Below are 22,745 nucleotides of genomic sequence, written 5' to 3'. Positions count from 1 at the left end.
TTTGGCATTCAGTTTCGTAAGCCCTGTTAACTACTCATGTCTGCTTTCCACCGACAAAACTTTTGTTTGCATCTGTTCTCTGCTGTTGTTTCTTCTCTTCTTTAAATACTTGTGACTAATTTTTTCACTGTTTTTAATTTAAATTCCAGTATAGTTAACATAGTGTTATATTAGTTTCAGGTCTATAATATAGTGATTCAACATTTCTGTACATTGTCCAGTGCTCATCATCACAAATGCACTCCCTCATCCCCATCACCTGTTTTACCCCTCCCCCACCCATCTTCCATCTGGTGACCATCAGTGTGTTCTGTAGGGTCAGGAGTCTGTTTCTTGGTTTCTTGTCTATTTTTTTCCTTTGTTCACTTGTTTTGTTTCTTAAACTCCATATATGAGTGAAGTAATATGGCATTTTTAAATTTCTTTATTCTCATTTTTAAAATTTTTAATCTTTTTCTTTATTATCCTCATTTTAATAAGCTTTGGGAAAGGTCAGATATAAATGCACAGGTTAAATTTTAAATATTTAACTAGAAGTTAAGTCACATTTTATTGGATTGAATCCATTTGATGCAGAAGTTTGCTTTTTTTAAAATTTTTTTTAAAGGTTTTATTCATTTTTTTGTCAGAGCACAAGCAGTGGGCGAGGCAGAGGAAGAGGGAGAAGCAAACTCCCCGCTGAGTAGGGAACCCAGCGCAGGGCTCAATCCCAGGATCCGGGGATCATGACCTTTATGCCGAAAGCAGACACTTAACTGACTGAGCCACCCAGGCGTCCCTAATGTAGAAGTTTTATTTAATCAATGAAATAAATTTGAAACACATATTTTGGGTGTGAAGTTGGTAAAAATGATTTAAAAAGTGATTTTTCGTTGTGTCTGTATTGTCTTCTAGAAACATACTCAACATTTATTGGTCTTTTCACTCCATTTGTGAAGCTAATAGTGCAAACACTACAACTTTTATGAGAAATTGTAATAATAAACAGGTATGCATCATGAGATTTTTTTTCTTACACAAATTTCTCTTGGGGTATGAGATGAAATACTAAATCAAACCAAAGAGGTATTATGCATCTGCTGAAATAAAACTAACAATACTAGAGTAGAACTCATGTAATTATATTTTCTCTTGGGGATATTAGGATTTTTCTGAATACTTTAAATGATTATTATCATTATTTTGTTCTGCATGCATAGCAGTTTTTGAAATTCTTTGATGAAGAATAAAAACTATTAGGACAACCAGATAAACATTTCAATGATAAAAAATCACTATTCATTCTAAGCTAGCACTTATTATGAAAAGACCTAGCATCTTGACAATGTATAGTTATCTTTTCAAAGACTTCATTAACCCCAAATTGGACAGCTCTTTCTAGCCTTTCAAAGTGTGGTGTCTGGCATACAGGTGGCCACTTATTCTCTGAAAAGCATCCCCTGTCTGATGATTGCTTGTGGGTTTAGCTTGATTCATTCAGTTCCAAAGATACCTGAGACATCTCTTCAGGAACACAGCCCAGATGGCTGCTTTGGAAAAGCTGGTGTGCAAACATTTCAGAGCTAAGATGGCACACGATTTGCTCCCCAGAAAGCAGAGATCACCAATGAGTCCTGAAAAGGATCGCTCAGCTGTTCCTCCCCCCTCCTGTCCCTGCTCCAATCCTGGAAGCACTCAGTGATGTTTATGTGAGTGTGTTTGTGGTCCTGGGCCCACTGCAGTGATGGGATATATAATTTCTGATTATTTTTTAAAAAGACAAACATGATGGTATTTTATTATTGCTTCATTATTAAGAATTTGTAGAGGATGTTATTTTATAGCCTTCATCCATAATACTCCATCTATTTACCTCTATTTTTAATTTTAAAAAACTGTGATTTCATGTAAAATTTACCATTTTTTAACTGTTTTGAAGTGTGCAGCCTTGTGGCATTAAATGCATTCACATTGTATGCAGCTGTCATCACTATCATCTTCTCCAGAACTCTTCCTCCTCCCAAGTGGAAACTCTGTACCCTTTAAAGAAAAACTCCCCATTCCCATCCCCTATCTCTGGTACTCATAATTCTAACTTTCAGTACTTGTTCTTTTGTGACTGGATTATGTCACTCACTGTGATGTCCTCAAGCTTCATCCATGTTGTAGCAGGTGTCAAGATTTCCTTCCTTTTTAAGGCTGAACCATATTCCACTGTGTAGATGGACCATATTTGTTTATCCATTCATCTGTTCATGGACATTTGAGTTGGTTCCACCTTTTCACTATACATATATCTATTTGAGACTCTGATTTCAGTTCCTTTGAGGATGTACCTAGAAGTGAAATTGCTAGATCATGTGGTGTTTCTGTTTACTTTTTTGAGTAGCCCCCGTAATGTTTTTCACAGTGGCTGCATTTTACCTTCTTTCCAGCTTTGTTATTTTGCTAAGATAGCTTCTATTCATTTTTTATGTGCTAGTGACACTGATAAGATCTTTGTGGATTTTTTTTATTTAACAGATACAATTCTGGGGATACCTGGGTTGCTCAGTGGTTGAGCATCTGCCTTCGGCTTAGCGTGTGTTCCCAGGATTCTGGGATCGAGTCTCGCATTAGGGAGCCTGCTTCTCCCTCTGCCTGTCTCTGCCTCTCTGTGTCTTTCATGAATAAAAAAATAAAATCTTTAAAAAACAGATATAATTCTGTGGGTTTTAGTATATTCAAAAGGTTTTGCAACAGTTACCACAGTCTAATTCCAGAGTATTTCCATTATAAGTCACTTTTCATTCCCCTTTTCTCTTGACCCTGGTCAGTGACCCCGGGCCGTCACTAATTGACTTTGTATCTCTGTAGATTTGCCTATTCTGGACATTTATACAATGGAAGCATATAATATGTGGCCTTTTGTGACTGATTTCCTTCAATTAGTGTTCTGTTGTCAGGGTTCATCCATGTTGTAGTAAATATCACTACTGTATTCTTTTTTATAGCTGAATTATATTCCATTGCATGAATAGAACCTTGTTACGTTTATCTACTTATCAGCTTGCTAATGGACATTTGTGTTGTTTCTGTGTTTTGGCTATTACAAATAATACTTCTATGAATATCCATACACTGAATTTTGTGTGGGCATTTCTTTTCCATTCCCTTGAGTATATATCTTGGTCTATAACAGAATATGGTATTCTGTTTAACCTTTTGTGGGACTGTCAAACTGTTCCCATTTTATATTCCCCTCACCTATGTATGAGAGTTCTGATTTGTCCACATCCTTATCAATACTTGTTCTCATCTTTTGTGTAATTATAGCCATTCCAGTAGGTATGAAGTGCTAGCTCATTGTGGTTTTGGTTTGTAGTCTCTTTGTGACGAATGATGTTGAGTGAGCATCTTTCCATGTGTTTGTTGACTACGGAGAAATGTTTATTCAAATCCTGTGGATATATTTAATTAGGTTGTCTTATTATTGCTCAGTGGTGCCTGAATTATTTGTTCCTCACTAAGGATGGTGCTGCTGGCATTGTTCCCTTTGTTAGAGAAGAAAAACTGAGACTTAGGATGACTGGTGGTGGAGCTGGGATTCCAGTCCGGGTTTGTGAGATGCTAGCACCTCTACTTCTAACCACCAGTCAACTGCTTTTAACTTGTGCCCCTGTGCCGTGAGACTTTCAGTTGACATTGTTGTATGTCAATGCAGTCCCAGCATCAAGGGTTTTCCAGTTGAATGGTACTTACCGATCAACATCAGGATATACTTACATATAGTTCATTAAATGCGTAGCTGACTTTCTGTTTTTAAAATCATCAGTATGCTTGAGTTTCCTTTCTCTCTTGGCTGTGCTGATGCTAAGAAAAGAATTTATATACGGCTTCTTTGAAAGTCCCTTGTTAGTAGCAGATATCCTCAGTTAGTATTCAGCTGCCCAGAAGGCTAAAGCATAGCCCCTGTCCCCTGGGTCTGACCATATTTATTTAGGGCTCCACTCATCCATTACCTTGACTTTCTGATCTTTGTGTGTTTGGACAGTATTGATCTCCTTTAGATGTTACAGAACTCTTTCCTCATAGCCAAGATCACTGTGAGTGCTTTGCAGACTTTTCATTTTTCTAGGAAAAAACCCAAACATACAAGGTTGGCCAATAGAGTGTTTCATGAACTTGAGAAAACACCCAAGTTACCCAGAGAACTTGTTAAGACAGATTGTTGTGCACTACCCCCAGAAATTCTGGTTCAGTAGATCTGGGGTGGGAGACCTGAGAACTTATGTCTCTTACAAGTCTTAGGTGTGCTGATGGGTCAGCTTATGGGCCCTACTTTGAATAGCACCAGCCTGGGGGTTGGATTCTTGAGGCTCACAGGATTACATCCAGTACCTGCCCAGTTTCAAGTTTATCTGAAAGTTGATCCCACCCTTTTATACAACTCTTGTCTTCATTACTCACAATTTCCTATTAACTAAGAGGAGTTGTTTTACTCTGCTCTGAACAGAAATGGGCATATGCACGTCATTCTTCCTTGCCCTTGTGTTCCCACGGCTGCCATATGTATGGTAGGCAGAATTCTAAGATTGCCCCTAATATTCTCCCCTGGTGCACAGCCAGCCATGTGATTGTTTCTGTTTGAGTGTAAGCAGATCCATGGGTATGCTAGGATATCACTTCTGCAATTTGGCTTCTAGTCTGTTGACACTGAGTTACAAGGGAGACTATTGTGGTGGGCCTGACTCAATCAGGTGATAACTTAAATGGAATTGACCCTTCCCTGAAGTCAGAATGATTGGAAGTGTGAGGTGGGGCTTGTGGAGGGCCATGTAGCAAGAAACTATGGGCAGTTTCTAGGATCTTTGAGTGGCCAGTAGCTGACAGCCAGCTTGAGAATGGAACCTCAGTCCCTGTCACAAGGAACTGAATTCTGGTAACAATCTGAGCCTCAGCTGAGACCACAGCCCAGCTCACGCCTTGGATGTGGCCTGGTAAAACCTGAGCCCAGGACTCAGGTCATCTGTGTCTGTACTCCTGACCCATGGAAACTGTAAGATAATAAGCTTGTGTTGTTTCGAGTCATTTTATTTGTAGTAACTTGTAATACTGCAATAGAAAAGGAATACAGTATGGACATACTTTACTTCACTTGCCAAGCCCCCAGTGCTGTTGCTTTAGTATACAGAACAAAGTAATCCCTAGTCTCTTCCTCTTAGTAGGGTTTGGCGCACACTTGGATAACCAAAAACACTCATTGGCCAGCATCCTAAATAAAACATCATCGTGCTATATGTACTTTTAGCACCAAAAACAACTCCTGGAAGCTTTGAAGTTGCAGTTTTTCTTTTTTTTGGACCAGATCAAATTTTTTTTTTTAATGGATCACTTCTTGCTAGCAGAACAAATAATCTAAGTGGCTGAGAATTTATTTGCTAAGTATGTTTTGTAGCTGAATTGTTCCTTCGGTTGTGCTTTTCGGTGTCCTCTTTCCCAGACTGACTGTATACTCCTTAGGTATGAGGATCTGTTGTCCATCTTGTTTCTATGATGTATCATCCTTGGCAAACGAGCTCATAGCACATACATAAAATAACATGGGTAGCATATATACTTGATCGTACCACCTTGATTCCTCACCTGGCACCCTGCGCAGTCTTGCTTTTCTTCATCTAGATGAATATATTCAGTAAAAGTACCTCATCACATCTAGTTTGAAAGGGAAGGGGCCTAAGAGATCACCCAGTTCATTGCTCTCATGCTACAAATAAGTAGCAGAAAGTCAGAAAGTTTTTTTTTTTAAACAAATGGCTTATTGAAATGCATTTTAAAAAATTAAATGTATTCTAGAGAACCTAGGAATGCCACAACTGAGAAAAAGAATGATTTAAAAAATCTTTTTGAAATTCAATAATTTTTGGCCCCAGGAAATATCTGCAGTGTGATAACCAGCGGCCAAGAGACTTCAATGAAAGACAAACAGCTCCCGAGGTGGTTTCTTCCTTATTATGTCAGAATCTTTGGTCGGCTGGGCACTTATCCATGCACAGGGAAGGCTTATGCTACTTGGAACAGTGGGTTAAATAACACAAAGAAAAATCTTTTAATTTAAAACAGAGCTCACCAGGGGCTGAATTTCTAACCATTTGGAGTTTAATAGAATGAAGTGCAGTCACTTAAAGCTTTTAAACATAGTGCTTTTCCCATATATACTTCAGTTCTGTTTGACCTTCTCAAAACAACAGAATTATTTTGGAGAATTGGGAGCTAACTCTAGAGTGACTCTCTTGTTCCTAAGACCTCCACAGGTTTTATCCAATCCATTGAATTTATTTTTGGCTTTGCAATATTAAAACAAATGGAAAACAAAATGAAATTACCTCCCCAACCCCATTCAAACCGCTCCTTTGAGTAGCTGTTTTACATAAGTTAAATTGCAGTGGGTGCAAGCAGCGTTGTTACAGAAGGTAGAAAATGTGGATTCCATTTAATGCCCTGGCTCCTGGGGGGGCCTTATGGCCTGAGCTAGTCCTATACTTCCCATGGCCTCAGTCTGTTTTCTTGTAAAGTTAAGCATTTTAACTATTCAGATATATCCTGTTTTTAATTTTCTGGGAAAATCAGCATTGATTAAATGAAGACCAGTTCGGTCATCAACAGTGATAGAGCATCATCTTGGTTATTGTTACAGCATAGCATTCCTGTAAAGGACCAGATACTGAATTATTTTTGGCTATGTGATTGCTACTCAACTCTGCCATTGTAGCACAAAAGCCATAAATGAAAGGACTACTTCCAATACAACTTTATTCCATTTCTTCTGTTTTTAGCCATAGGAGGTAATGGCAGGATTTAGCCCACAGGCTCCAGTTTACTGACCCATGTTCCACGGGTTATTTCCCAAGGACCCAAGATTGGACAAAAACAAAACAAAACAAAAAAACCCCAACAGGGATGTAAAGAGAGGATCTGGTGGTCTTTAGGGTCAGGTGTGATAGGATGAGCTACATTGGATAGTAGAACTCTTACATAAGTGTATGAGCTCAGGTCATTCACTCTCTGGTCTTAAGCTAATATATTTATTATATTATATTATAAATATATATAAATATAATAAATATAATATATATAAATATATAAATATATAATATATATTTATAATTATAATAATATATATTATTAATATATATTTATTATATTATTACATATATTTATTTATTATGTTATTATATATATTTATTTCAAACCCAATTCAGATTAGTAATCAGTGCGAGCTTCTATGCCCCAAAAAACAAGGGCAAAAAAGTGGCTTTTCTTGAGCACCATTGAAGTCCTCACTGTTTAGTTTACTCGTCACTACAGCTCTACAAGACAGCCAGTCTTCTGCTTTACTGCACATGAGAATCCACTGGGGAGCTGGGGAATGTCTCAGTGTCCATGCCCCACCCCTTACCATCTATTACATCAGAACCAGGAGAGGGGCTGGCTGGGCATCAGTGTTTGGAGAGGTTTACAGCTGCATACCTTGGGCCACCAAGTTTAAGAACCAGTGTTATCAGGAAGGTATTCTTACCTTTGTTGTGTAGAGTTCACAGGGATAAGATTGCCAAAGGATTTACACAAGAAAGCAGGCAAAGCATGTTTCAAACTCAGGTCATGAAAATTGCAGTGCTTGTGTGTTTTACTCACCATGTGATTTTGATTCAACAACCAAGTGAGATTGGAATTGTGAGCCAGTGAAAAACCCAAGATGTGTGTGTGTATTTAAAAAAATTTTTTTAAAAAAATTTTATTTTAGAGAGGTGGAGACAGGCAGAGGGAGAAGCAGGCTCCCTGCAGGGAGCCTGTTGTGGGACTGGATCCCAGGACCCTGGATCACGCCCTGAGCCAAAGGCTGATGCTCAACCACTGAGTCACCCAGGTGACTTGTGTGCATGTATTTTATAAACACTGCAGTACAATATATATTATCATTATCATCACCATTGTCATTGTTATTATTATTGGGCATTTACTGGAGTTGCTGTGTTAGTTGTCTATGCTGCATAATATATTAGTATAAATAAAGCAATTCTCACTTATTATCTCATATATTCTGGGATCAGAAGTCTGAAGAAGGCTTAGCTTACCTAGTCTCTCTGCTCAGGGTCTGACAGGGTCTCACTTTCCAGTAAGGTATTGACTGGGGTGTGTTCTCATCTGGAGACTGGACTAAGGATCTTTATCCACACTCTCTCAAATTGTTGGTAGAATTAATTTCTTTGTAGAATTAATGAGATACTCATGACATGTTGCTTCTTCAAGGTTAGCAAAAGAGCATCACTGTAGCTACCAGTCTCTGCTTTTAGGGAAAGTGATAGACTTCTTTATGGGGCTCACCAGATTAGGTGAGGCTTGCCAACAATTACCTCATTCTCTTAAAAAAAAAAAAAAAAAAGTAGACCATTTTTTAGAGAAATTTTAAGTACAGAGCAGAAATGAGAGGGAAGGTACAGAGATTTCCCATGTGCCCCCCCCCCCATCTTCACACATGCATACCTTCTCCCACGCTACTTTTGCCAACATCCCACAGCAGAGTGGTACTCTTGTTACAGTTGATGAACCTACATTGATATGTCATTATCACCCAAAATCCATAGTTTACATTAGAGTTCACTATACATTCTGTGGATCTTGACAAACAAATAATGACATGTATCCATCATTAAGTATTATGCGGTATAGTTTCAATACCCTAAAAATCCTCTGCTCTGTCCACCTTTCCCTCTCCCTTAATTAACCCCTGGCAACCACTGATCTTTATATTTCTCTTTTATTGTCTTTTTTTTTTTTAGAATGTCATATAGTTGGAGTCCTACAGTATGTAGCCTTTTTAGATTAGCTTCTTTCACCTAGTGTGCATTTATGATCCTCCATATCTTTTCGTGGCCTGATTGTTTTTCCCCCCCCCGCCCCCTTTTTTTTTAACTCAAAGTCAACTGTGTAAGGACTTTTTAATCTTGCAGTTTCCCTTCATCTTGCCATATAACCTAACCTAACTGAACCTGATCATGGGAATGATATCCTATGGTGGTGTCGGGGAGGGGATTATATAGAGCTGTACAAAAGGACAGTGAGAGCTGTGGGGGCCAACTTAGAGTTTTATCTACTCCCCTTGGGAAGAAGAGCAGGAATGATTGGCAGCACTTTCCAAAACGGAAGCCCCCAGGAGCTCTGCTTTAACTCTATATGCAGTTCATGAGCCAACCCACAGTGTTCCACCGATAACTCCATTACTCTGCAGATAGCACCAGCCCTTGACCAGTGTTGGGATCTGAGGCTCCCTACTCAGTGGTTTGTCTTTTAACCTATTTAAGGGGCAAAATAAGCACAGCATGATTTTCCAGTTCAAAAAGGTTTGGAGAAACCCCAAGTACTTTTTAGTGTGTGGTCAGTGCAGTGAACCACTTTGGGCAAAGTGGAAGGAAAAAGTGCCTCTAGCAGGATGAACAGTGAAGAGAGAGGGACATCACGGAAGCAGTTCTGTTCTAACCATACCATCGTTTGATTGGCAGAGGGTGTTCCTGTTGAAACAAACGCTGCTTGGACAAAGATGGGAGTTGGTGTCTGCTCCCTTGAGATGATCTGAGTTTGTCCACAGGTGGTAGTACGACTTGTAACAGCTGCCTGTATACTTGATTATGTTGACTAAAACTTGAATGCTCACCATCACTAACTGCTGGGCTTGGAACCCCTTACCAACTGGTGGTGATGGCGAGCTGTAGAGACACAGGAGAGACAGAAGAAGTGGAATCATTTTATCAGGCCTGTGTGAATTGCACTTTTGCCAATAGTTTCCCATTTTGTCCAGTCACTGGATCCATTCTCCAAGTTGGCAGTGATTTATGAAAGGTTTTTGTTCCCAATCCAAAGGACATAAGTCCCAGAGACCCTCCCAGATGGTCACATCCATTTGTATTTGTTCTCAGAAAGCTTCCTTCTCTCTGTACTGGACAGTACTCTTTCGGTTCTGCCTAAAGTGAGGGTATGACGTTCGATGAGTATGCTCTGGGCATCTTAGATACTGAGCAGAATGCCAGGGCTCAGGGGCGCTTTGGCCTCAAGGGGCTGGCTGTGCTCTACGTGGGAGGAGGACCCTGGATGCAGGGATGAGCAAAGGCTGGGGGAGCAGAGGGGAAGGAGCATCTAACACCTCTGGGGAGATGAGGGACACTATTCAATTTAACATCCCTTTGGCCACCTGCTGCTGTTTTCCAGTGAGGATGAGTATGATGCGTTAGGTGCTGGCTCTATAGCACCAAAGAGCAGAAAGCAGCAAAGATGTGAAACCCCAGACCCCTGGTGAGAATCTGGTTTCCTGTACCATGGGTTCATTTAGCAGCTTCAGTCTTTGGACTTGCAGAGAACTTTCCATGGTAATTTGCATCTGGAGATAGGGATTGAAAGAAGGATCTAGAAATCACCTTTTCAAGCTTAAGAGCCACTTGAAGAAATCCTTTAATACCTAAGGAAAAAAAAAAAAAAAACAACCTAGGGGCAGGGGGTGGCAACTGCAGCCTCTCCTGTTGCCTGCTATGGTATGGCCCACAGCCTAAGAATGGATTTAGCATTTTGAATTGTTTGAAAAAAATCAAAAGAAAATATTATATAAAAATGACTTGTGCAAATTACATGAAAGTCAGATTTCATTGTCTAAAAATAAAGTTTTATTGGAACCTAGCCACACCCACTTGTTTTTATATACTGTCCATGGCTGTGCTGGAAGAGCAGCAGGGTTGAGTAGTTGCTACAGTGACAGTGAAACCTGCAGAGCCTGAAGTATTTACTGTCTGGCCCTTTATGGAACGACTTGCTAACCTCTGCCTTAGATCATGGGATAAAATAAGTGGAACAAAACATACACAACTTGTAAGAATAAGTGGAACAACACATTCTGCCAATCTGTAAGATGAGTAGAACAAAAACATACACCACTGTAAGCGTGGCTTGCAAAGCCTGGTCAGTAACTGATGATAAAAAGATTGGCAAGAGGTTGGGAAATGTGACTACATTTAAAATAAAATCAATTTCAACATTTATATCTACCAGTGCCAATTCAAATATAGAGAAGAAAACAAACAAAACCCTAATGTTTCTGATTCTGGCAAGAATTCAGGGTAATTGGGGCCATTGGACGTGTTATCTGATCACATCCAAGCATGCTTCTTCTGGAAAACTATGGAGATGATAAAGGAATGACCCATAAGTTTGAAAGTCAACCAAGGCTCCATTTCACCCTGAAAACAAATCGACCTAGGTGCTGAACCATTTGAACACTGAAGATCCATTTTTCTCTCCTTTTCCTCTAATACTCCTGCTTTTTTATCTTGAGTGATCTGTTTGCATTGTGGTTTATTCATGTGATAATATATTTATTGATCACCCGCCATTTGTCAAGCACTGTCTCAGCACTTGCAATTTACCAGGGAACAGTTCAAGTTCTTGTCCTTATGGCGCTTATAGTCTAGCAGGGAAGTCAGAAAAAGCCACAAGGTATTGTTATGTGACTTGTGCCTTTTTACAATCGATAATAAGTAAAATACACCACATGTTTGGTAGTAGAGAGAGACAAGAAAAAAGTACAGTGGGTGAGGAGTACAGTGCATGCACATACAGGTTGGGCTGTGTAGCAATTTTAGGCAAAGGGGCCTAAAATTGCCAGTGGTGATGGGAGGCTCATGAGAAAGGTCTTACTAGTTGTCCCGAATGATCAGTACTAGCACCAATAAACATCTGAGAGTATCTGAGTGTCCCCAGGTAAGCCAGCAACTAGCTCAAACACATAGGAAAAATAGGATGGTGTGGAAATATCCAGAAGGCACTGGAAAAGCACTCTAATTCCTACCCCGCTGACTTCAAATTGAAGATACTTTTACAAGCCTTTTGTAGACATAACTTTTCAAGCGAATTACTGTGACAGAATGAATCCAGGCAGCATTAAATGATGAGTGAAATGGACACAGCCTGGCTGTGAGATCGATTGCTCCTTTCTGTGCTGTTGTCCGATAGTGGAGACAGTCCCTGGGTCCTCTGGGAGGACTCATTATCCTGGCCCCAAAAGACCTCGCCTAAGAAAAATCTTTTCAAAGATCTAGAAGCCCCTCCAAGTGGGATTTAGATGGATTTGAATAAGCAGGTTCAGTACATAACTGTGAAACTCTGCAAAATTGAGCTTTCTTAAATACTTTATGTTGACTTCTGTACTGAGTAGAACACTTCATGATGATCTTGAAGTAACAAATTAAGAAGATTCATTTAGCTTTGTCTTGCTCTGTAAGTAATTTTCTGAGCTTACATGCTCATTTTCATTGCTTGAAATCACTTTGAGCATGTGAAGTGTGTATCAATATACACACATAAACATATCTACATAAATATGATATATTAAACAAAATCTAAAAATGTGCTTAATGTATTATATGTATAATGTTACATGTAATTACATAGATATCTTATCCAGTTATATTCTGATAATTAATTATTTGTGATATATCTGTTTTCAACCAGATAAACAGAAATACCATATATAATGTGAAATGTGTATCAAAATATATTTTTATTAAATACAGGGGACTGGAGTAGATACATAATGAGGATACATTTATGAGAAGTATCTCCCTGGCTTGTTTTGGAAATATATTTTTCAAAGCTGAGCAAGGAACTAGAATTTAATTTATTTCCTGAAAGGAGTTGATGTTATTTGAATAAAAGATAAACAGACTTTCCCATTGGGTATGAAATGTAATTTGTAATGTAAATTTTGGGGGAAATGGTTATTTTTCTTTTCTAGGAACCTAAACAATTTTTAGAGGGGCTCTGTGTTCTCTTTGGAAAATTAATAGAGATAACACAGTCATTCAAAGGAAAGTTAAAGTTTGAAACAAGCCAGTTCCACAGATTAAGACATCCTCCTAAGAAGTGGCCCAGGTGGCTTGGGAGAGGCCTCCATCTGACCCATGTCTCCTTTCTGATGCTCATCAGAAATACAAAATAACAAATACAAATAACAAAGGGCAGAAAGTCTTTGTGGAAATCTTTCCTGTAGGCTGAGAAACAAATGATGCTATATTAAAGCATCATAACTGGATGCAATCTTTTTATTAAGTACCATATATGTGTGATACTGTATCCAAAATTTAAAACTTTCAGTGTTGGACAGAGGGATCATTGATTTTTGTCCTCCTAACTTCAGTGTAAATGAAAACCATCTGAAAATTCGCCAGCTCTTTTCCAGTTATTACCTCTGTAATTATTTCCTTCTCCCCAAGTTTCTGGGTGATGATAGCCTAGAGTCATTTTGGGGAGCCTGGTCCCTATCCCTCCCTTAGAGATCGTGATGTTCTGGCCTGGAATGTGGCATAGCCATCAGGATTTTTGCTCTGCCCACCAGGATCCTAACATTCTGGCATTCTCACTTTGCAGGAGAACTACAGTCATCCATGGCTTCTCAGGGCCTCAGCAAACAGCACTTAATCTTTGTGATTCTCACCCCATTGATTAAAAAAAGTGACTCCCTTTACTCGAATGACAAAGCAATCAGTGCTGAAGTTAATTGGAATCTTACAGCCTTGAACATGTACCATTTGGGCATTTCTTTTCTATGGAGAATCCAAAATTGGCTAACGCCATGGAATGCACATTTGTAATACAAGGGGTGTGAGAGAGAGATGATTTGCCAGTGAAGAGGAGTGATGGCAGGAATTGTATTTACGGTTTCCTTCCCTTTCAATTTCAGGTTTGGGTTGCTAACTACCTCTGATTCAGGAAGAAAAGAAGCCAGGCAGCTATGGCAGCTCCAAGGTGCTGCTGGCATTGTCCCAAATATTGCTGGGAAGTTGGGTGAGGTGGGTACCTACCAGCTCACCTTCTCTCCTTGTCTCAGTTGCTGTGGAGTAGATAAGAAAATGGGCTTGAACAGCAGATAACTCAGCCAGACAGGGCAGCTTCAAAAAAGATGTAACTTCTCATTCCCTAACCTGTCTCTTGGTTTTCCCATCTCCATCATTAAGAGATGCTGAGAGTCCCTGCCCCTGTGTAGCAAGACCTAAATGAACTCACAAATGAAAGCACTGAACAGGGTGTGGGGCATGCAGTAATTGCTCAATAAATGCAGAAATTATTACTATTTTGGTACAACCCTTTATTTTTTTGGGTGGTGACAAAGCTTTTAGGATGTCAAAATTTTTTTCTTTTTTTCTCTTTCAAAGGAAGGTGAGGCTATGGAGTTAAAATTAAAAAACGCATACATGTGAAGTGTAGGTGTTAATTGGAACAAGAGATCTTCAGAAAATTGCTTCAAATGGAGCTCTGTAGACAATCTGTCATGGGTGTGTTCCAGCCTTCAGCCTGGTGTTTCTGGAATGGTGAACTTTGTACTTTCCTTCTCAAGCTCAAACATACCATTCTTTCGGGGATCCCTGGGTGGTTCAGTGGTTTAGCGCCTGCCTTCGGCCTGAGATGTGATCCTGGGGTCCTGGGATCGAGTCCTGAGTCAGGCTCCCTGCGTGAAGCCTGCTTCTCCCTCTGCCTGTCTCTGTCTCTCTCTCTGTGTGTCTCTCATAAATAAATAAATGAATAATTAAAAGAAACAAACATACCATCCTTTCTGTTCATGGCTTTTCCACCAGGGCTGAGACATTACTCATAACACTTTGTTTTGCTGTAGGTGCTTGGACTTCTAGCACTTCTTTAACTGTGTGTTTTGGTTTTTTCTCTCTGTTACTTACTCTGTTAAATTGAGTCCCCTCTCCTGATGCCATTTCTTTCTTTTATTTTTTTTTATTTATTTATTATTTTTTTTTGCCATTTCTTTCTAAGTCTGGAAACACCTTTGACAGAAAATGTTCTGTCTTTCTTAGCATTTACACAAACGTCAAGTGCAGAATTAGGCATGCTATGATCATTGCTCCATGAGTGGCCTTAGCTTTGTTTTTATTCCATTCACTAAATGATATGTTGAGCAGCCCTTGAACCTAACTAAGACTTAGGACATTGTTAATGCCTTATACCACTTGTACTTCTTTAACCCTTCTGCCTTCTTGCGTCCAAGTACCCCAAAAATCTGATGTTTGAAATTTTCATTCCCTTGCTTTAATTTTCTTGCTGTTTTTTTTTAATTTTTAATTTTAAGGATTTTATTTATCTATTTAAGAGAGAGTGCAGGACAGAGAGCACTAGTGGTAGGGGAGGTGGAGAGGGAGAGGGAGAAGCAGACTTCCCACTGAGCAAGGAGTCCCACACACAGAGCTCAACATGAGTATCCATCCCAAGACCCCAGGATCATGACCTGAGTTTAAAGCAGATTGAGTAACTGACTGAACTACCCAGGCATTCCATTCTTGCTGTTTTTATTAAATACATATGTATACTTAAGAAAAATGTAGTTTACTTTTGTTTTTGTTTGTTTGTTTGTTTGGTTTTTTTTGTATTTCATATAAAGAATATCATGGGGACTTGCTTTTTTCACTCAACCTTTATTTCTAAGGTTTTTCTAAGATATAGTTCAATTAAGCTTGACTCTCATAAAATAATTCACTGGGGAGCTCTGCCATGATGATTTATCCATTCTCCTGTCGTAGGGTATCAGAGTTTTTAGACTTTTGCTTTTATAAATAATGCTGCTGGGAATGTATTCTCAGGTATGAATCCTAGCACACATGTGCAAAGCTACTCTTGGATTGTAGTCAAGCATGGAATAGCTGGGTGAACTATGGCAACAAATTGTTTTCCTAAGAGCTGACATGACTTTATATGCTTACTAGCGAGGTGTTTTGGTCCCTTAGAATGAAGGGGTAGACGACTCTTCTAATTCAGATAATACTCCCTACTATTGCTTGGATCCCCTCCTCCCCCAAACCATATCCACTGCTTGGGGCACATACTACCTTCTTTGTACTCACAGTGACTGTGTAAGGCAGGTATCATTTTCATTTTGCAGAGAGAGAAGGTATAGCTGATGGATGAAATGTAATCAAGAATTGACCCAGAGTAAGTAGATCCCAGACTTTTCAGTCCATTCTGATCCTTTGATGGTCTCTTTTGAGGAAGCCAAAAGGACATTTTCAAGGTCAACACTTTGCAGATTCACTTTTCCTATCTTTCTGAACATCCATTTGATGTCTGCCTTCCTGGGATTGCAGGATTTGAAGGGTAGAAGCAGCTGGGGTGGTTTTAAGCTGAAAGCACATCTGTAGCCAGGGAACATACTGCAGTTGTGTTTCTAGGTTTTCCCAAGTGTTCTTCACTTTCAGGTAGTGATGGAGGCCTAGAGCCGAGGATAGGATGGCATGAATTATGTGTGAATGTCTTAACCTGAATGGATCCTCTCTTTTATAATAAACTCCATTTGGACACCTGTGTGATTCCCAAGCCACCCTTTATGCTGTATGTATTTTTCCAGAGTATCTCTAGGCTGTCAGGATCATTTCCTAGTGTGTATGATGTGCTCTAAGACAAGGCATAGTAAAATACAGTATCACTGTACATATTGGTTAGTAGCAAATCCAGGAGAGACTGACTCTGCTTCATATCATTACTATGTTATCTTTTTTGGTAGCAAATTATAGACTGGTCCTGTCTTAATTTGCATTTGAAGTCTGTTTTCCATTAAAAGAGCAATACCTTGTTGTTAGGATCAAAACAATGAAAAACAGACAACAGTAAAAAGGGGAGTAACATCATTTATGGTTTGTTCCACTTGAAGACTACTGCTGACAATTTAGTGACTCTCTTTCCTGTGTTTTTATTTATTATTATTATTATTTTTAAAGATTTGATTTATTTATTCATGAGAGGCACAGAGAGAGAGGCAGAGACATAGGCAGAGGGAGAAGCAGGCTCCCTGTGGGGAGCCTAATGAGGGACTTGATCCCGGGACTCCAGGATCATGCCCTGAGCCAAAGGCAGATGCTCATCCACTGAGCCACCCAGGCATCCCACTTTCTGGTCTTTTTAAAAATCTATACTCTAAGATTGTGATTACAGGAAATATGTAATTCTGTATATTTCGTTTAATATTATAATGCGTTTCTCCTTGTTTTTACATCTCCTCTCAAATGCTGAATTTAATGGCAGCATAATTTCCTAAATAATTTCTTCTACCTTTCCCTGTAATATTTCCTTCTTTTTGATCTGCTTCAAGGATATTAGTAAATTATGGTCCACGAAATTAATGCACTTAAGTAGAATCTTGGATAATATGGTTTGTTTCTGTGATCTGAATGCATCATACATGATACTGGAAATGAGAGGTGGCTAATTAGTAACATGAATGAGGTTACTAATTAGGTAACCTCAGGTTTTGTGGTATAGGGCCCAAACAGTCCAGACTAGTAGTTCTCAGACATGTACATCAGCCTCACTTGGGGAGCTTGTTAAGACAGGTGCCTGGGCACGATCAGCAGTACCCAAACTGTGGAAAGAACCAAGATGTCCATTGATGGATGAGTGGGTAAAGAAGATGTGGTATATTTAGACACATATGAATGTATAATGGAGTATTACTCAGCCATCCAAAAGAATGAAATCTTGCCATTTGCAACAACGTGGATGGAGCTAGAGAGTATTATGGTAAGTGAAATAAGTCAGAGCAAGACAAATAAATGATTTCATTCCTATGTGGAATTTAAGAAACAAAACAGATGAAAATAGGGAAAGGAAAAATAAAATCAGAGAGGGAAGCAAACCATAAGAGACTCTTAAATATAGAGAACAAACTGAGGGTTATGGGAGGGGAGGTGGGTGGGGGGATGGGGTAACTGAGTGATGGGCATTAAGGAGGGCACGTGATGAAATGAGCATTGCATGTTTTTATGTGGGTGATGAATCACTGGATTCTGCTCCTGAAAGCAGTGTTGTATTATTGCTAACTAACTTGAATTTAAATAAAAGCAAAATGAAAAAATAGCCAGATGCCTGGGCATACCGTCCCATTGATTCTGATCCTCTAGGTCTGTGGTGGGACCTGTGGATTTGCATTTCTAACAAGCTTCCAACTTGTGTAGTTGCAGCTGGCCCATTGAGTTGCTCTGATATACAAAACTGTGTCTTCTGGTTTATGGTAATAATTTTTACACACCTAACTGCTGTTGGTAATAAATGAAGGCAAACAATGTTAGTAAACCTTGTGCAAGGGTCTCAGACCTTACTGGTCATTAGATGGCATTTATTGTGGGAGAGATCAAGTTAATGTACAGTTGAGTTAACATTAAAAATTGAAGCTAAACTTTCAGGGCCCTTTTGCACTAATTTTCTTGCTTTACCATGAAGAGAGGGTTAAGCTTTTTCTTAATTGTTTCTAGCCCCCAAATCAATGATTACTTTTTTGCCATCACCAATTGGGGTTCTTGGCCATTTCTTTGAAATGCTTTCTTGGATGTCACACTGAGCGTAAGGCAGAAAGTCTTTCAGAATCTTTTAAGGTCTCCCCTTTTGAGCATCTGAGCCTCCCTGCTTAACTATGTGCAAAAACCCTCTGCTTGGGGATTATGCAGGGAAAATTTGAAGCTGGGTGTGGACCACGCCCATTCCCCTAGCAGCAGCTGTGGCTCAAGAGAATGAAAAACAGTATTTCATAAATGAATTATGCAAATATGATGTGGATTTTGGGGTGGAGTCTGATTCTCTCCAAAAGCAGAATGCAAATTACTTGTTTGTGCACATTTTCTGTTCTGGCACATTTGCCTTCCTAGTACAAAATGTGCTATTGGCGACTTACGCTGTACCTCCACAAGCAAACCCGTGATCCGCAAATGCCATGTTTCAAAAGTTCTTTTTAGTGTGTTCTCTCCTATGGTAGGATGTGGGCTGCGTACACTGAGGACTGATGTTTTCCAAGACCCCTGAGGATATGAAAACCATAGGCAGTTTCCCACTCTGCTTGCAGATTCTCTTTTATGTTTTCAGGCAGAAAGCCCCGTGGAACTGAACATAATTATTTTTTATTTTGTCTTCATCACACAAGGGGTTCTTTCAGTAAAGCGACTTCCAGTCTGTTGGGGCAGAATGGATCTTTTTGCTCCCCTTGAGTTTTATGGGCCTGAATGACAAAATAATCCCTTATAAAACAGTCATTTTGGTTTTTTTGAGACAAACTTTGTGGACCCCTCCGTTTGGCATGGGCTCACTGTGAGTATGCAAAGCGAAAATTCAGCCCTGAGTGTTTTGGACTAGCTTGGAATATTATAATGTCTTTGGAGACTGAGTAGCCAGTATAAAGCTCTCTCCAGGGAAGACACAGATTTCATTTGAAGAAAGAGGGGAAGGAACGTTGCATCATGGCTCTTTTGAGATTCTAGGATTATCCCGACCAAAAAAAAAGTAGTTTCCCTAGCAACAAGAGATAAGAGAAAATGCTCATAAATTTCCCCCACCTACTCATTTAAAAAAACGCAATGAAGCAGATGGTTTGGATAATGCAGGTATTGCAGAGTCTAATTTACTCAGTGTCGATAGAAGGAGCATAAATATTGAAGTGTTTGTGCTCTGCAGTTTGCAAAACTGCAGCCTGACAACTCTTTCAAAGATGAGAGCTTTCCAAAGATCCAGCCTCTCGATCAATAATCCAAACGGGATGTTGGCAAAGAGAAAGCGTCAGAAGACCAAAATCGCTTGGCATGTGCAAAGGGGATGGATAGGCAGGGCAAAAAATTCAGCATGGTTGGGCAACAGAGATGAAAGCAGGCAAGGCTGTGTCAGAAGGATAGCTCGAAAGAAACAGAGATCCAGTGTTCAGAATTGTAAACCTTTGGGTTTCAGCAAGAAATATTAACAAAATCCATTCATTTTATGTGGCCGTGCAGTGTTTTGTTGGACAACGTTCTCTGCTTTCAAATGATGTTGCTTTATTGAGGCTCTTTTGTGCTTACTTCACCAGGTTGATGGTTTTTCTTGGCTGAACCCCACTACGTTAATGGTGGAGATGCATTTCTTGGCTTTACAACTGACGCTGTCTCTCTCATGTATGTAGAGGTGCCTGAGAAGGCAGGAGAGCTTCCGGTCTCAGGTGGGAAAGGGCTAGTAGATGAAAATTTCTACTGATAGAAATGGAAAGGCTCTTTGTTGCTTGCATTGTAAATTATTAAAAATGATTTCTGGCTTGTGTTTGTGCAGAATGAAAATTTCGGCTCCTTTAATATTTATTTGATGCCTCTAACCTAGATTTACACTGTGCTCAGACAAATATGCGATATGTGGATAAACAGTTTTATATTAAGCAAGAATAAGAGTCAAGTTTGGAAATTTTAAAGTGAAATTTGGAAACATCTATCTCTGTCTCTATCATCTTTTTATCTATGTCAGTAAGATATCCACCTGGATCATTTATATCTTCCTAAGGTATACAGATTTTGGGACACCTAGATGGCTCAGTCAGTTGAGTGTCTGACTCTTGATTTTGGTTCCTCATGGTCATGAGGTCGAGCCCCAAGTTAGGCTCTACGCTCAGTGTGGAGTCAGCTTGGATTGTCTCTCTCCCCCAATTCCTCTATTCCTCTCTCTGCTACTCCTGCTTTATCTCTCTCAAATAAATAAAACCTTAAAAAAAAGGGAATACATGTGGTTTATGTATACAATGGAATATTACTCAGCCATTAGAAACGACAAATACCCACCATTTGCTTCAATGTGGATGGAACTGGAGGGTATTATGCTGAGTGAAGTAAGTCAATCAGAGAAGGACAAACATTATATGTTCTCATTCATTTGGGGAATATAAATAATAGTGAAAGAGAATATAAGGGAAGGGAGAAGAAATGTGTGGGAAATATCATAATATCAAATATCATAGAACATAAAGACTCCTAACTCTGGGAAACGAACTAGGGATGGTGGAAGGGGAGGAGGGCGGGGGGTGGGGGTGAATGGGTGACGGGCACTGAGGGGGGCACTTGATGGGATGAGCACTGGGTGTTATTCTGTATGTTGGTAAATTGAACACCAATAAAAAATAAATTTATTATTAAAAAAAGGGAATACAGATTTATTTTCCCTTTATATGCATTAAGATAATATACTTAAACCCATTCTTTAGTTTATTCCAGATAAATGCCACAGGAAGATATCAGATAATCCTGCACCTAATAATGAAATAGATAAGATAGTTAGGCAGACAGAATGGCTGTGTTTCAGCCCTTATTGACCTCAGTACTGTGGTTTTTTGTTTGTTTTTGGCTGAAGTTCCTATTCTTTGGTGAATCCAGGAGGCTTTCATGGAGATTTGCTGCATCTGGAGTAGTTCCAGATAATTGTCAAGTGTGACTGATAAACACTATTTAATTTCCTCTCTTTAAGAAATAGTTGAATGTATGTTGATAGTTACATCAAAAATGTGTCAATTTTCCATTTTATGAGGGCCCTTGCATGCCTCTCAAAGGATTCATGCCTTCTCTCTCATCTCAGGTGCATCCTTAGGGGATGAATACTTTGGGTTCCCCCTACAGGACCTGCTTTGTCCTTTGGCTCTGATCAATCATGCTTACTTATTAGGCAAGATGATTAAAGTGGTGGAGAACATGGAAAAATAATCCTGCAGATGGCAAGCTTTCCAATCCACATTGATGAAGGCTTTTGGGAAGCCTCCAATTTGTATTTTATTTTATTTTATTGTTTCAGGGATCAACATGTATTATTTCATGGATGAAACGAGACTTTGGACTGAAGATAAACTAATTTACTGCAACTCTTAACGGCCACAATAGATGGTTGAGGGCATCGAGATTGCACTAAAATCTCTTTAAATAGGTAGCTAATGGATGGTTGCTTTTTTGGCTGTGAACAAATGAATGCATCAAAAATATGATTTATATTTGCAGTTTGGATTTTGGGGCACACTCATATAATAGGCCTGATGCTAGCTAGATATTCACGCTGGCATGTAAATTTTAGGCTATTGTGTATATACCTCCATGGGATAGCGTTGTCCCAGGATGAGAATGTAAATGCAAAGTGGTTGTGTGACAAGGATTCAGATGTGTTGGCTAATGTGCATTTATGGGGTCTCTGAAAATCATTTTCCAAGATACATGTATTTCTTTCCATTCACAGATATGTGCCTTGCTTGAGTATTATGAATGTCTTCCAGTGATGACTTTTTGACATACTTTTGAAACAGGATGGCCAGAAAATTTTCCTGAAAGATGTTTGAGTCTGTGTCATTCCATGGAGCCAGGTAATAATTAGAGGAATTTGGGCTAGTATTATTTGAACAAGTCTTTCAGAAATAATGAGGAAGGAATCAAGGTCTTGATGAGTTGCATGAGCCAGTTCTATCTTTTTCAGTTTTGCTTTTATGACATCCTACTTTATTATCGATCGATTGATTTTTAAAGATTTTATTTATTTGAGAGAGAGGAGGAGAGAGAGAGCATGAGCACGGTGGAGGGGCAGACAGAGGGGGAGAAGCAGACTCCCTACTGAGCAAGGAGCCTGACATGGGCCTTGATCCCAGAACCTGAGATCATGACCTGAGCTTCATGAAGGCAGATGCTTAACTGACTGAGCCACCCACGCACCTGACATCCTATTTTAAATAGATGGCAAATACTGATTTGCAGTCCAATCAATATTTAGGATTAGATGTCTTCATTACAAGTTTAGCTCTGACAGGGCGTTATGCTCCTCTCCTGGACTCGTGTGTGTCTATATTACTTTTTTACTTATTTTTAGAATTATGTCCATATTCTTTGAAACTGCATGTCCCCCTCCTGATTGTTCCCTTATCTATCCTATTTCATGTTTAAGTTATG

At 39.3% G+C, this 22,745-nt stretch overlaps 1 protein-coding gene across 22 annotated transcripts in view; it reads left to right on the top strand.

The window, feature by feature from the left end:
* LOC112652600 (uncharacterized) overlaps positions 1 to 22,745 on the top strand; it is a 430,970-nt gene that overhangs the window by 87,522 nt on the left and 320,703 nt on the right. For 14 of the 22 annotated variants that reach the window (XR_007409448.1, XR_007409445.1, XR_007409444.1 and 11 more), the window contains exon 5: positions 22,045 to 22,168. The exons of 7 other annotated variants lie outside the window; for them this stretch is intronic. The gene's annotated coding sequence lies outside the window, so the exon portion shown is untranslated. Of the gene's footprint in view, positions 1 to 629; positions 778 to 22,044; positions 22,169 to 22,745 lie in introns of those variants that run through there. One more of the 22 variants, XR_007409459.1, reaches the window with a different exon arrangement.

Source organism: Canis lupus, chromosome X (genome assembly GCF_003254725.2).
Source record: "Canis lupus dingo isolate Sandy chromosome X, ASM325472v2, whole genome shotgun sequence".
Taxonomy (NCBI): Eukaryota; Metazoa; Chordata; class Mammalia; order Carnivora; family Canidae; genus Canis; species Canis lupus.
Note: the sequence above shows the minus strand (reverse complement) of the source record. Positions and strands in the feature narration are given on the sequence as shown.